The sequence below is a fragment of the Crocuta crocuta genome, unplaced genomic scaffold (genome assembly GCF_008692635.1).
Source record: "Crocuta crocuta isolate KB4526 unplaced genomic scaffold, BGI_CrCroc_1.0 scaffold50, whole genome shotgun sequence".
NCBI classification, from domain to species: Eukaryota; Metazoa; Chordata; class Mammalia; order Carnivora; family Hyaenidae; genus Crocuta; species Crocuta crocuta.
This window is the reverse complement of record NW_027527428.1, coordinates 6,550,540-6,559,870: the sequence shown is the minus strand read 5'-3', so window position 1 is coordinate 6,559,870 and position 9,331 is coordinate 6,550,540. Positions and strand designations below refer to the sequence as shown.

Here is a 9,331-nt window from a genome sequence, read left to right as displayed (position 1 = left end):
CCCCAGTGCCTGCCACAGCGCCGCCACAGGGCCGCCACAGTCCACCTCAGGGCCGCCACAGGGCCGCCACAGCACTGCCACAGCCCGCCTCAGGGCTGCAGAGCAAGGTGTCTGGGGCAGCATAAATACCAACAGGCAGGGGCGCCTGGGTGGCTCAGTCGGTTAAGCGTCCAACTTGAACTCAGGTCATGATCTCACGGTTTGTGGGTTCGAGCCCCGCGTCGGGCTCTGTGCTGACAGCTCAGAGCCTGGAGCCTGTTTCAGATTCTGTGTCTCCCTCTCTCTCTGACCCTCCCCTCCTCATGCTGCCTCTCTCTCTCTCTCTCAGAAATAAATAAATCATTAAAAATTAAAAAAAAAAAAACCAACAGGCAGCAGCAGGTACTGTTCCAAACGCCACTAGAGACCGCGGGGGGAAGGTCCCTTTCATGACAGCAACAGAAACCCGTACAAACCCTGACAGACGCATCAGATCTCTGTGGAGAGCGTCTCCAGCCCTGAGGCCTGGGAAGAAAAGAGCAGAGTGAAGAGGAACGTACGCCACGGCTGCGGCTGCAAACACCTAGCTCTTCCCAAGTTAAGAATGAACTCGGCACCATCCGCACCAAAACTTCAGCACGGGGGCAGCGACGGAGCAGACGTGAGGGGCCGGGCCAGGAGCAGGCTGGGTTCTGGGCCCCCACTCAGGTCTGCCTCTGCCTCCAAGACGCCACCTGGTGTGTGGCCCTCACTATCACCCCTCATGTAGTGATGCAGAACAGCCATGCCCTCCCGGTCAGTCCCGCCTAGGACCCCAGGATCAACACGGACTCTGACAAGTCACCTCCGATCGGCAGGCCGGCCACACACAGTCCCTAACTGGGCACGCCTACCTTCCATGCCTCCTTCCCTGGCAGAGGCAGGAAGGGACGCATCTCGGAGCAGAGGTCACGGGCCTGGCCGCACCCAGGATTTCAGGGCGACGGGACACTAAGGGGCCTCTCCTGTCGCTTAGAAGGAGTGTGGCAAATACAGGCCAGTGGCTGACCACCTGTGTTTCCATGTACACGGTCCCTACAAGCCCCTTACCGAGGGAGATGAGAATGCAGATAACACAGGAAAGGCGGGGGGGCCGGGGGGGGAGGGGATAGGAGTCTCCGCATTATTAATCTCCACAGAGGATCGTTTTGTCCCCAGTTCTGCTCCTCAAAATGTATGGCTATAATCTGTATAAAAGAGATGCTATTTACTTCATAAAATCCAAGATCCAAAGACTGTAAGATGCATTACTGCTCCACGTGTCACCGAGGGAAAAAACGCTGCCAACTGAGTTCTGACACAGGGCTTTCTCAGCGGCTGGAATTCATCTGACACTTGGTACCAGAGCCATCGTCAGTGCCATCAGACAAGTTCATGGCTCGGCGCGCTCTGGCCGAGGCACCCCAGCACCTCCTCCACACGCTCGGAGGTCCTTCTCGGAGCCGACTTTACAGGTTCACTCAGCGTCACCCCGCAGGTCTGGAGGGAGGATGCTATACCAGCTCCACGGCAGTCATTGCAGCTCTTCCGCGTCACAGACCCCATGTACAGGCGCTCACGTTCCCGACTGAGACCACTCCCCCACTAGCGGCTGAAACACTGACCATATGCCACACCACAGAGTTCACCCCCGGGCACACAAGGCAACTCGGTCAATACACACAGTAGTTGGTCAGAAACACACCTTCCCACGTCAGAGATGTTGGTGTGAGAAGAACGGGCATCCCAGCGCTGAAATCCCGTGTGTTCAGGACCACACGTGACAAGATGGAGACTTCCCCCAGAGACCAGCAATAAACAGAGAGCCTAATGGAAATGAGGGACTAGGAAAACACAATGAATGAAAGGGGAACATGTGGTGAGCTGGCTGAACAGGAGTTTGGACCCTAGAGCAGAAGAGGAATCGTGAGCTATACCGCAGCCAGGAGAAAATACCCAGACAAAAGCACGGAAGGAAACACCACCACACTGATCAGAAGGGAAGATGTACGGGGGACACAGGTCTAACCTTGAATCAGAGGGAACGCACAGAGCAGGGTCTGCAGCGACGCTGACGCCACAGAGCACCGAACAGGATAAATACAACGTAAACCACGCCTACCAGCATCTCGGCAGGTGAGGAGAAAAGCTGTACATCAGCCAGAGGGGGAAACAGGGCAGGGAACCTTCAGAGGACAAATACGAAGACTCGTAGCCAACCTTTTCACAGAGAGGACAGACACCCAGAGATGAGAGAAACATTTTTCAGCTCCTTTAAACCGGGGGGTGGGAGGGGGGACCGCAGCGGGACCGACATCCACCAGGCAGAGCTGGAGCCTGTTCTTCACCAGGCCCGCCTCTGCGGCAAAGCGGCCCCCGGCCCCGTGAGCACCCACCAGCCCGAAGCCCCCTGACGAGCATCCCAGGACCCGGGGAGTACCCACGGCCCCAGTACACCGCGCCCTGTTCCCCTCAACTGAAAAGGTGAAGGACTCTCGTCAGCGGGGCAAGTAGAGCATAATCACGTTACAAGGAGTGGCAGAGCTGTGAAATGGAGGCCCCTACAATTTTCACAGCCATAAACACACAGAGACCCCCGCGCGACCGCCATCTCCTGAGTCCCGCACCCCGGAGATGCAGACCCAGCGCTGTCCAAACTGCTCACCTCCAAGAGGATCATCTGGCTTTCGCATGGCCCAGCTAAAAGTACGTTCTGGGGGTCTGCCCAAGGTCACAGGTCTCCCTGCTCCCAGGCAAATGTTGTCATCAGTGCATTCATCAAAGGACAGTGTTTGTAAAACAAACGAATTTCTTTAGGGTTATTAAGGCACAGAAAACCCTCTGGCCCTACCTGACTCTCCCAGACCGCAACGTCCTAAGTCTCCTGTGCTCCGGGCTGGAGACTCACAGTGCTGGGGACCCTGATGCTAAGTCAGTCACCTTCCCAAACAGGACAGTCCACTCTGCTGCTCTCCGTCAGTGGGTTGGGCTGTTCACTGACCTGCCTCTAAGCACTAATAATAACGACCACCCACCCCGATGGAGGCATCCAGGCACAGTGAACACCGCTACTCCTCCGGCTGGAGGCACTGCAAGAACCCCATGCTGGCCTCACACCCGGGCCCAGCCCACCGCGGCCCTCGTGGCCTGTGGCCACAGGCTGCACATGCTCCCCACCCAAGCACACGCTCACTTTAGGGCCACCAGTCACTTCCGTCCTCTGGGTCGTAAACCCCTTGAACACAGGGCTGTCATCTTCTGACTGTGAAGGAGGGTGGAGGCTACGTGTGGCCGACACTTACTCTGTCAAGACGTTGCCCTCCTTCTTAACAGAGTATTTAGTACAGCACTTTGCCTTCTGCTGAGACGACCCAGTTTGTCACCAGTAGTTGTCTTTCTTGGGTTAAAATGCCCACTGTAATCTCAGTGGTTCTGATGAGAACGGAGTGCTGGCCTGCAAAACCAGGAGTCACAGGCCTGCAGAATAGAGCCCAGCCACCGGCTGGCTGAGGCCAGTGCTCCCGCGGAGCCGCTCCTCCGGGCCCGAGGCCACTCTGGGCTGACTAGCCAGCTGCCGCACAGACCGGCCGGCTGTGGTGGCCGAGGCAGTACTACCCAGGCAGGCCCCAGGCCACAGCCTCTCCAGCTGGGTCCCACCCATGCCTACACACGCATACACGCACACACACACGGCACACACCACATGCACACGCGCACACACACACACACAGATACACAGATATACACATAACACACAGAGATATACATACGCATTACACACACATGACACACATACACACCTCACACACACATAATACACATACACAGCACACACACAGCACAGAAACAAGAACAGATAAAAATGGAGGAACAAGCTACATGTAAATTTCACAACCTGCAGGCGAAAGTCCCAAGTGGCTCCTTCTACCTCGCAGTCCCCTGCCTGCACTTAGGTGACACATGGATAATAGCTACTTTAAATCAGCCGCCTACTATTAAAGCAATAAATCATCAAGATTTTTACATGCAAGGTACACAGAGGAGTTAGGGTAAAAGCCTCCTGCATCTGCCCTAAACTCGCCATGACAAATGCTTTGTGTATCGTTTCAGGGATCACCCACATGTGTATCTGCACATTTGTGGGACTAAAATTAGCCAACGCAGCAAGACACAAGGCAAAGAGATACTGGGAACGACTGTGGCTAAGTCACCCTTGCTATATTCCCCACAGGGAGTCTGAGTGAGCAGGAAGCTGGGCAGAGGGACCAACCAATGCATGCATGCATATACACATCCATTCATCCATCTACTCATCCGTCCATCCACCCGTCTGTCCATTCATCCGTCCGCTTATCCGTCCATCCATCCATCTACCCGTCTACTCATCCGTCCATCCATCTGTCCATCCATCCATCTGCTCATCCATCCATCCACCCGTCTGTCCATTCATCCATCCGCTTATCCGTCCATCCATCCGTCCATCCATCTACTCATCTGTCCATCCATCCGCTCATCCATCCATCCATCCATCTACCCGTCTACTCATCCGTCCATCCATCCATCCATCTGCTGATCTGTCCATCCATCCATCTACTCATCTCTCCATCCATCCGTCCATCCATCCATCTCCACATTGACACATCTCATACACACCTACACTATTAATCTGACAAGCATGAACAGCTAAATTTCTACAAAGTACATGTGCATAATCTATGACTGCTGAATATATTTTTTTCTTTTATACTTTGCTTTTTAAATATAACATATTTTGAATTTCTTCCCACAACAAAAGATAACTAGGTATAGAATTCTGTGTTTCCCACAAACTTTACGTGGAGGACAAGGAGAAAAACCCTTTGATAACATTCTCAATTTCTCCCATGTTTATGGATTCTCTATCTTTCCTGAGGTCAATTGCGGTCATTTAATTTTCCTTGAAAATTATGCACCTCATTCAGGTTTTCCCATTTATTTGCAAAGTTTGCAAAGCACTCACTTCTTCATGACTTTTTCAATTTCCTCAAATCTTGATTTACTTCTCAATTACCTGTGTTCTCGCCTTGGATTTTAATTTGCTGATTGTTTTTTTGAAAGTAAAACTTGGAACTAAAAATCCATCAGGGAACCTGCCCTGTCTGTAGCCCTTATGAGAGAAAAGCCCGGATGACACGGACAGAAGCCCTGTATGGCCCTCCTGGTTTGGGAGGGTGCCAATCAGCCACCTGCCACCCAGCCCCCAGGTCACAGCCACGTACAGGGTGGGAGCCCCAGTTCGGAGGGATCAATCCACAGATGGGCGACAGAATGCAGGACCCTGGTAACATAAATAAACACGAGGTTTGCTGGGCTAATCACAGCCTCTGTCTGTTGGGAAATGCTGGGAAAGGCAGTCTGGAAACTGCCGCTTAAGCATGGCCGTGGGCCTGGCACACATCTCACGGGAAGACAAGCAGCCCTCACGGCCTGAGCTGGGCTGGAAGCCTAGGGAGGGGCCGCCTCCCCCGGTTCAGACCTGTGCGCTCCTTGTTCTGCTGAAGCTCAGGAGTCAGGACCTTCTGGAGTGTCCCCAGCTGTCTTCAGGGGGCCTTTCACTGCAGCAAGACATAGGGGGTGGGCAGCCACACTGCCTGTGTAGGGCCAGCTGCAGAGGGGCCGAGGGGACCCCGCACCCTGGGCAGTGGGGTCTGGTGCTCTGGCTGTCTCCTCCGCTGCAAGCAAGCAAGCACGGCCCCATCGCGCCGGGTGAGTGTGTCCTCTGTTGCCACCCCCCCCCCCCCCCNCCAGGTAGCACTCACCTCTCCCCACATACCCTGCTCACCGGGGGATGGAGAACACTCTTCTGGGGGGAAATTTAACCATGAAAATCCAACCAAAAAATGTAGCACGTGTGTGTGCATGCACTCTCTCTCTCTCAAAAATAAACAAACATGTTTAAAAAAAGGAAAACGCAGAGTTACAAACAAGCCAGCAAGTCCTCACCTAGGGACATATGCCAAAGGCCTGAACACACACGTCTGTGCAGGAGCCTGTGCACAAGTGCTCACGGTGGCATCACCCCTAATAGCCAGACGCTGGCAACAACCCAAACATCCATCAAACGATGGATAAACAAAACACGATGCGTTTGTCCAGAGGAGTCTGCTCAGCCACAAAAAGCACTGGACACTGATCATGCAGCAGCACGTAAGCACACGAACGAGTCTCGGAAACGTGGCGCTGGGTGATGCAAGTCAGACATAGGCCACGCACTGCAGGATTCCCTTTGTAATATCCTGTTGTGTGAATTTTATCTCCATTCTTCCCGCCTCCGTTACATGCCACACCTACAGGTAAACCCCTGACATTTAGGACAGGGGCACCCAGAAGTTGTCGTGAACCCCCAATTCACCACTACCACAGTGACACATGCTATCCCGGCGGGAGGAAGTCGGGCAGAGCAGACGTGGCCCCTCCCCTCCAGTCTGTGACTGCCGCCCTGGATTGGCACTTTCTCCTCCGGCTGCAACCGGATTTGACAGCCCTTCCCAGTTACATATGGCGAGCATACGGTGGGCTCCTCACAGCCACCCCCAAACCCCGCATTCTCTACTTTCCCAGCACCGGTGCTTCCTCAGACACCTTCACTCCCGCCCCAGCACCGCCACCCCCCGCAGAGCCGGGTGCACACGGCTCAGCATCGGGGGGGCCCCCAGGTTAACTCGGGAACCCGACACTGCACAGGCAGTCTGTGCGTGCCAGACATCGGGGCTACAGCTCCAGTCCTCGCAGACAGCGACGGGTCCTTGTTTGCAATGTGTCACACACACGGCTGAGACCAAATCCCGGAAGGGCTTGTTAAGGACAGAGTTCAGTCCCGTTTGACTATAAAACACGATACTCTGAGCAAGTCAGTGCGCAGGGGTGGGTGGGAGTGGGGTCCCAGCAGGAGGAGCACGGAGCTCTGTGCTGGGGGCTCGGCCGCCCCTGGCTCCAGGGCCCCTCCTGAGCCAACACTTGGCCTCATTCTGTCCTCCCTTGACGTTCACAAATCCTGAAGGTCCAGCAGTAAGTTCTCAGAGCTCCACGTCTAGGAGGTGGCGAGGCGACAGTTCAACAAGTCGGCATTCTTCCCACAGCTCCCGGGCCATGGCCTCGCCCCCCGACCGGGGCAGTGGCAGTGAGGAGGCACCCATCTGGGAGGCCCTCCCCGCCCAGGCACACCTGCCAGCGGCCCACGGGGTGAGGGCACAGCCAGGTGGACACGACGGGGTGCGGCGGAGACACCTGATTAACCACTTCCCTGCAGTGGCCGCTGGCCGGAAATCTGTGCTCATCGGTGCACCGCTGAAAGCCGTGTGGGGCCAAATTCTGGAAGGACTCTCCCGCACCCACGCCAGCCGCCCCGTGATCGCAGAGGCGGGCTCACCACGGGGACCGCATGGTGGCGGCACTGCACAAGGTGACACACACATGCCCCCCGGGACAGCCAGGACTCCTGGCGGGGGACAGACAGGCTGCTCGTCCGTCACGCGGCTGCAGCCCCTCCTCCTCCTTCCTTAACGCACTTGTCGTGTTTTGTCAAGAATTTATCGGTAGTGCCTCGAAGCTGCCGAGCAGTGGCTGCCGTTCTGCTGGGAGGGACAGGTGGGGTGAGCAGGAAGGGCTGGTGTGCAGGCCAGGCTGCACGGAAGCGCACCTCGCAAGTCTCCGCAAACACAGTGCGCAGGGAGGTGGTAGGGTGGGCAGGGACGGGGAAGGGGGCAGCAGAGTGAGGGACAGAAGACTCTGTCTACACTGTCATGCAAGCGTAATGAGCACCTGATGCGAAGGGCTTCACACTAGACAGAGTTACATGAAGTGGGAAGCATCTCCCCAGCTCTCCCTGTGCCCACACGGCCTCACCTGCAAGGTGTCACACAAACACTGGCAAGGGGGACAGAGCCCAACCTTAGGACCAACAGAAAAGGAAGAAGAGGAGCTGGTTGGCACGGGGGACAGCAGGACAGGATGATGGTGTGACAGCATCATCAGCGATGACTGTTATAGGGCCACCACTGCCGAGCCACCATGTCAGTGTGAGACTAAGGTCAAGTGTGAGTGTCCCACAGAAGCCACTGCAAGAAGAGTCCACATCAGCCTAGTCCACAAGCGTCTCTGAGCATCTCCTGGGCAGGGAGCACAGCCTCCCTCGATGATCCACAACAAACTCTGAAAATGCCAAGACACGGTGGAACCCACTCACTTCCGAGTCTTTACCGCATCCCTGCATAAAATTCATTCCGGAACACCGAAGGCACTCAGGTGGGAGATCTGTCAGCATTAGCATACGCTGCTCTGCCTCTACTCCACCCCCAAAGAAGGACGTGCCACAGCCTGCGGGTCACCCAGCAGTGGGGTGGGCTTGGAGCCAGACCCAGCAGCCGGCGGGCAGAGCCATTTCCCGAGCACTCCCAGCACGAGGGGCACTCCCGAGTGTCTGGCCGCCTGTTGAACAGGCCATTGCATGCTTCCTCCCCAAGACGAGGGTCAAGGAGATATCGCCACCACAGCTCCACCAGACACCACCGCACTGAAGTGGGGGGCTGGCAGACACCACCTGTGCCTAAAACCTGCAGGACCAGCCCGTGAATGCCCCACAGAGGAGCAAAGCTGTCCCCTGGCCCTGGGCCCCATTCCCCCCAGACGCCCCCTCCCACCACATGGTTAAGTGCTTAGACGAGCGCCATCTGTCTAAGCACACGCTCAGTGACACACAGGCAGCCCTGCGGTCAATACCAAAGTTGCTCAAGTTCAACTGCAGCAATGATTCCTACTTGGCTGATGACCAAGCAGTGGGCCCTGCTTTGAAGCCCAGCAGACCTCCTCTGCGAGCACCCAGCTGGGCGGGGAGCACCATGAGAACGTGTCTGTCTCTAAGCCAGACGCATGCCCACGGTGATCAGCCTGAGGAGCAGGGTTAACTGAAGGGCGGGTGGGATTCAACTCTGACACACAGAGTCGGAGTCAGCACAATGTGGTGAGCGCAGCCCGGCCCCATGTGGCTGAGAAGCACCTGCAGGGCCCGCGGCCNGCCACCCCGCCCACCCCCCCCCGGCTCTGGCTCCAGCTCCATAAGGAAGCCCTCCGACAAGCCAGCAGCGCTCCAGAGAGGCCCCAATGGGCATGTTCCCGGGACAAAATGGACTCCGTCCGGGGTCAATGCTGGCGGCGCCAGGGTGGAAACCTACCAAGTCCCTCCATCCTAATGACTTACAAACATGCCCACATCGGCTGGCTCCTGGGCCCCCCGAGAACAGGGGAGAGGGTAAGGGGCTGTGGTCTGCAGCGCTCTGGGCAAAGAACCACAGGAGGA

At 56.3% G+C, this 9,331-nt stretch overlaps 1 protein-coding gene across 2 annotated transcripts in view; it reads right to left on the bottom strand.

The window, feature by feature from the left end:
* RPTOR (regulatory associated protein of MTOR complex 1) overlaps positions 1 to 9,331 on the bottom strand; it is a 325,821-nt gene that overhangs the window by 232,666 nt on the left and 83,824 nt on the right. The gene's annotated exons all lie outside the window — the stretch shown is intronic.